The sequence below is a fragment of the Medicago truncatula genome, chromosome 3 (assembly GCF_003473485.1).
Source record: "Medicago truncatula cultivar Jemalong A17 chromosome 3, MtrunA17r5.0-ANR, whole genome shotgun sequence".
NCBI lineage: Eukaryota > Viridiplantae > Streptophyta > Magnoliopsida > Fabales > Fabaceae > Medicago > Medicago truncatula.
The window spans coordinates 4,862,099-4,868,952 of NC_053044.1; the positions used below are offsets into that span (position 1 = coordinate 4,862,099).

Consider the following 6,854-nt stretch of genomic DNA (forward strand, 5'->3'; position numbering starts at 1 on the left):
ATTTTGTAAATTTCTTGTTTTGCAAACAATAAGTGTTTGTCTTAAGGAATAAAGTGTCAAATTTCTCTATGAATTTGGTGTGATACTTTGCTTGCATATGTCTCTATTAATTTCATGTCATGGCTTGAAACAAAATCTCTTTCAAAATTGCCATGATGTGAGAATTATGGGTCACAAGCACATTTAGGTATCATATCAAATTTTTTAGGTTTTTACCACTTTATTACTTTCCTTTTTTGCCATTCTTATGCAATTTCTTTTTGTTTATTTCCTACTATTTTGTGCCTTATGATTACTAACCGTTTCATTTCATGTGCCATACATTTCATAAGCATTTCACAATTCCATTCCTATTCCTCATAGTTTAGGGTTTATTTCTTTTATTTCAATGTTACTTTGGCATGTAATATTTTAGATAGTTTTAATTTCTTTTAAGATTTTTGCAAGACCATAGAATGTATCTAGGACAATGTAAAGGACTATGGACTCTCTAATAATGTACACCGACACAAACACCGACACTCGCACACACGTTGCATGATTATCGATTTAGGTGTATGTTTAGGAATTCGACGCCTAGTGAAATTTCTCCTTCGAAATAGGCTAAATTTTCCAAACAAACTTTGGAGTCAAAACTCCAATGCCTTTTTGTGAAATAAAAATAAAGATCAAATTCGATATTTTTCTTCTATGCCTTACGGCTTCTCTCCTCCTTTTCAAAAATCATTTTCCAAGTAAAATAAAAACCTCAATCATCTTCTCCCCTCATTCTTCACTCAAATAAAATATCTTCTTTTCAATAAGTAGGCAATAAAAAATAAAGCGTAGAAATAAGCTTAGGAGAACGGTTCTTATGGAGTACCATAATCGCTCCGGGTGCCTAACACCTTCCCGTAGCGAAAACAACCCCCGAACTTAGAATCTAAGGGTTTTTTCTCAATTTTGCCCTTCCCAAAAAAATAGAGAATATCAAAGATTGAAAGGTTCAAGCCAAATTAATGACTTGACACCCGAAAATCGCGATAACAACTTGCATTAATCCTCATTCCATCTTCCTTGCCTAAGCTTCTGTTTTTTCAGTATCTGAATCGATTCAATATGTTGTTTTGGTGCGAAAATTGTGTCCATTTTTCCCTTACTATATATAATCTCCTCTTTCCACAACTTCAAAATTATTGAATCATTTGCATCTATTCTCTCTAGGTCTCAAAAACCCATTGCTCATACATTCTTCAAGATTAAACACTTTTTCTTAGAATCACTTTGTCTTTGAGTGTGTAGATTCTCTAGGGTGCTAGTAGGAATTGTAAGTTGGTTCTCTCAAGAAGATTGATTGGGCTTAATCAAGGCTTCAAAGGAAGTGAATAATCTCATTCCACTTCCAAAGGACTTAGGGGTCTTTCTAACCGTTCTTGATATCGAAGGGGGTTCTTTTACCGGACGTAGCATTGAAGACTCGAGTGAAGAGATCGAAGGAGTGCACGGGTAATTCAAGGATCCGAAGATTCAAGGAGCACCAAATTCAAGGGGTACTTGAAGTTTGGGGGAGGTTTATTTTACATTGGAGGTGAAGAATTAGTGCTTTAATTTGAAGTAACTACTATAAACATTGGTGTTCTCTCTCTCTCTCTCTCTCTCTACTTTTGATATAGCACTTGCTTATTTGAATAATTGATTAGTGAATTGCTAGTTTTGATCTAAGTAGTATTTTCTCAATAGATTAATCTAAATCCTTTTGATTTAGGTTAAAACAACTTCATATTGGATCAATTAATTGCAATACCAATTCAATTAATCAAATTCATGTGTTTTGTGTTTTCAATTGATAATTAGGTTTATTGTCATATAGATTTGGTTTGAAATTGTATATTGTTTTGTATCTTGTTTAAGGATTGTTAATAATTGATTGTGACAAAAGATTTGTATCGTGAATCTCTTAATCTAAGATAAAATTTTATTCAACATATATTTGACATTTGTTAATTCATTGTTTGTGATTGTTCAAGCAAATTTCAATAAAACTTGTTTTTATCAAATCTCCATAAAAGTTTTTTAAAAGCGTTGTTCTTATAAAATTTTATTCCACATAAAGTTTGTTAATCCCATGGTAGCAGCACTACTTCGCCTTGTCGGTTCTTGCCGATTATTTAAGCAATTGTGGTTTGTTTGCAATCAATTTCTCTATAACCAGAAATTCTTGTAATGTTGTTTTAATTCTTGTTTTCGGCTAGATAGGTTGTTCATAAGTAGTGAAAATTCACCATGGAAGATATGGAGTGGTTACTACAAGCAAATAATGATGAAATAAAACTAAGTTCATCTTTTGTTGCTCAAATCACATGGCAGAGAAGCTGAGATCCCAGTTCTCGATGCATTTGAAAACATCAAAGTCTACCAAATCTCACAATGGTGATACATTCAAAAATAAGATAAGACACAATTCAGTTATAATATTATTTAGTGCCTAATTTCATTTTATTATCAACATCTTTGAGTGTAGAGTCATAGTTTCAACATCCATGAAGTTGTAAAAAGAAAAAAAATAAAAGATACAATTATTGGATGCTACTAAAAAGATTAAATGGCAACTCACGGTATAACTATAAGGTATGTTGCATAGATTTTTTGCTAGTGCAAGAACTCACTCCTCCTTGCATGGCGTTTGTGTACCCTCTTCGGCGAGATACTTATATCCAATCAAAAGGAAACGGAATCCTCGTAAACACTATACATTTGTTGTAAATGCACTTATAAAGTAAAGGATACAAATCCTTTGGACAATCAGCCACATCTATACAGAAAATTTTTACTGCAATGAAAGAAGAGAATAAAATAATGTTACTAAAATGATATAAAATTTTATGTATGAAGTACAAATTAAAGAAGGAAATTTGAAAATGGTTTTAAAAAAAATGCTTGCTATAATCAACCCCGTTGGCAACAAGAAACAGGGAAAGAAATAAAATCATAGAATAAACAAACTTGAGAGTTCTAGCCATATTTTTCTTTGTTGTACCAAATAGAATATGATTTAGTCAATTTATAGTGTATTAAGGTCATGTAATATTGTTGTGTGTTTGTATTGAACACTTAAGTAGATGAATATGTTGTGTTTACCCTTTTATCACACGAAGTAAAGGAGTAACACTAAAAAAAAGATAAAAAAAAATATTGTATATATATAACACTTAAGTAGATGATTATGTTGTGTTTGTCCCTTTATCACACTTAGTAAAGGGGTAACAAAAAAGAAGGAAATTTGAAAATGGTTTTAAAATAAGGGTTAATTAAGTTTTTGGTCCCTATAAATATCTGCAGTTTTGTATTTAGTCTCTATAAAAATAAATCACACTTTTTAGTCCCTGCAAAATTTTCTGTTAGTGTTTTTAGTCCCTTTAAATTAAAATTTGTTTAATTACGCTTAAACTTCTAAATTTTTGAAAGATTTTTTACATACATGTTCATAACATCGTAAGACACTCTTTTATAATTTTTTTTAGTTTTTTAACGTGTAATGAATTAAATATGAATATTTCTAAAAATCATATTTTTCAAGATTATATTAATGAAAATTTGGACCTAATAATAAAATTTTAAGTTACTTTTTTGCGGAGGAACTTTGTATAATATTCTAAATAAGTATGTGAAAAATATGTTACAAATTTAAAAGTTTAAGCACAATTAAGCAAATTTTAATTTTACAAGAACAAAAAGTATGTGTTGGTCCCTATTAAATTGAAATTTGTTTAATTATACTTAAACTTTTATATTTTTAACAGACATGTTAAGAACATTATAATAATCTCTTTTATAAAAAATTAGAATTTTTTAACATCTAATGAATTAAATATATATTTTTTAAAACGCCAAAAATTCAAAATAAAACTAACAAAATTTTGAACTTAAAAATAAAATTTTGAGCTAATTTATTATGGCGGAACATGTTATAATGTTTTAAACAAGTATGTAAAAAATCATTAAAAAATTTAAAATTTTAAGCATAATTAAACAAATTTTAAATTAACAGGGACTAAAAACACTAATGGAAAATTTTGTAGGGACTAAAAAGTGTGATTTATTTTTATATGGACTAAAAATAAAACTGCATATATTTATAGAGACCAAAAACTTAATTAACCCTTAAAAAAAAATGCTTACTGTCATCCCCCTTGGCAACATAAAATAGGAAAAGAAATAAAATCATAGCATAAACAAACTTGCCCCTTTATCACACGAAGTAAAAGGTTAACATTAAAAAAATTGATAATCATTATAACTTATTTTATTTTATTTTTATAACTTTTCAACCTTTCATGATAGAAAGGGGTAAAAAAAAGATAAAAAAAATTGTGTGTATATATATATATATATATATATATATAACACTTAAGTAGATGAATATGTTGTGTTTGTTCCTTTATCACACTTAGTAAAGAGGTAACGAAAAAAAATTGGTAATCATTATAACGTACTTTTTTTTTAAACTTTTCAACCTTTCATGAGAGAAAATGGTAAAAAAAACAAGAATTTAAAATTGTTCAACCACGATGAATTTATTTGTACAAATAATGCACCATCAACATGACAACATAATTATGCATTAGTTGAACAGTTTGTAGGATATTTTCTTATAAAATTATTTGATCATATGTAATTAGTATCATATTTTTGTTGTTGCATGCTTTTTTCTGACATTATTATTCATGTCATTTCATTAGGGACACCAAAGCCCGCCCATCCGTTTAGGCCCACCCTGCTTAAGTTGTTAATCTTAATAAGTTGTAAACTTCTCATCCCACAATTAATAGCGAAACACTCTACCTGGACAAATTTGTAGATAACTAATAGCATACACCAAGTAAGGTAAACTTTATTATGATGCAAAATTTATGGTATCATGTCTTGTACACTTATGATAACCATTATTGAATTTTCAAATGCTACATGGTGTATATAATCAAGTATTATAAAATGCAAAAGTTGAATGACAGATATATAATGGCAAAAGATCCGAACACATTTCCTTGATGTCCAAAATAGATAGCATTGGTTCAGGACCATTTCATCATATTGAGTAGTGAGCATTACAGAACCCTTAAAATAAAAAGTGCTCATTAGAACATGATATTAAGTTTAAGACTTACGTATTCTACATCCATCTCAACCATGTATATACGATACTTAACACGAAGCTTATTGATCTTCCTCTCCATAGCATTAGTTGGGGTAGGGATCAAAGGTGCTGCACAAAACATGAAATGGTTAATAGCTAGAAAGATGACAAACAATTAATGGCAATGATTAAAGAACGATGAAATATAATGGTTTGACATAAAAAAAATTAAAGAAATCAGAAGTAAAAAAATTCACCAATTAACATATGATAGAAGAACATTGCCTGAAAGTTATGGTGGTGAGCCATCACTGGATACAAAAACGGCAACTCCATAACTGAAAGCTTGAATATATATAGTGGGTGCAACCTTTGATATGAAACCACAAAACCTTGGAAAATTGAAAGGAATTCAATATCGGTTGGGAATCCAATAGTTGGGGGCGTTTTGATTAGTATAACCGCCATTTAATTTTTGTTGTGAATCTAATCAGAAAGGCATACTCAGCAGATTTTGTATCACGTCTTGGGAATTGTGATAGCAATAACTACGTATGCCAAAATAAAAGGGAAGTCAAGTTAAGCGGTTCCAAAAAAAAAAGGAACACCAAGGCGCCAAAAGAAGTAGAAATAGAAAGATTATGTTTATTGGGAATAGATGGAATGGGTGGAGATCAACACAGATGCATCCAATGGCCATAACAGTTTGGAGCCAAAACCATTAGAATTAGGGTTGGCACAATTTGTTAGCAATGTTATTCATATTAGAAATAAGTATGATGTACTTCAAATTCTTGGATGTCTTTTCCTATGTTTCTTTATGGAATGTCTATATCAAATTTTATGTGTTTTGAAAGACAAATTTAAGATACAAGAGTTTCTATAAGTTTAGATGACCATTTTATTGTTTTTATTTTCTTTCTAGGTTCGCCTTTAAAAATTGTGATAATTTACGCAACATCAACTAAAATTGGAAACATAGAGTTCACAAATATATAAGGTATTTACCCACAAGCAAGGATAGAAATACTACAGTTGGCTAGTCTGATTGACCCCACTTCCAAAACGTGGAATTAGGACATTATCACGAGTAGTAACAATTGAAGCTATACTAAAAAACCACCCGTTCAACAAGTTACCGACGATAGGTTGGTGTGGAAGGCGGAGAAAAATGGACATTACTCGGTTAAGAGTGCTTATCGACTATGTATTAACGATTTGTCAAGTTAGGGTATGAGCTTTAGTGATTTGTGAACTTGATAAGATCTAGAATGACCCTGATCCAGGTATTTATAGTGGGTGTGACCTAGAGGAAGGCACAATGACTTCCCGGTTCATCTCGGACATGGGCTGCCAACTTCCTCCTTTTCAGGGATTGTGGACAGTGACGTCTTATGAGCCCTTTGTCTGTTTCTCCAACTCCTTTGTGATTGAGTCAATACCCCATGTGTTCCTTAGGGGGATTTAACATAAGTGTATCGTGCGATTGAACCCTTTCTCGGGCCAGTGCTACTATGCCGAGAACGTGACTAATCCACTCTATGTTACACTATGCTTCCCACGTGACTTTTGATCATCAACTTAATTTATTATGACGGTACACAACCCTGCAATCACGAGGCCTATAAGGACAAAGTGGTTTGAATGACAATTTATTATAATGGCTTTACATTTCTCACCCTGCGTTTCTCACGTGCCCTATTTCCTTTTTCAAAATACCCTTTGCTCGATTATATACTTT

General features: G+C 30.9%; 2 long non-coding RNA genes across 2 annotated transcripts; one reads left to right on the plus strand and one right to left on the minus strand.

Annotated features, from left to right (window-relative positions):
• Positions 1-2,440: 2,440 nt before the first annotated feature.
• Positions 2,441-3,237, minus strand: LOC120579724 (uncharacterized). The gene is made up of 2 exons (XR_005645468.1): positions 3,118-3,237; positions 2,441-2,809 (listed from the first exon to the last, which is right to left on the minus strand). It is a non-coding gene; the product is annotated as an uncharacterized lncRNA (long non-coding RNA).
• A 1,151-nt stretch (positions 3,238-4,388) lies between these two features.
• Positions 4,389-5,952, plus strand: LOC112420013 (uncharacterized). Its single transcript, XR_003010230.2, has 2 exons — positions 4,389-4,437; positions 4,719-5,952. It is a non-coding gene; the product is annotated as an uncharacterized lncRNA (long non-coding RNA).
• Positions 5,953-6,854: the final 902 nt, after the last annotated feature.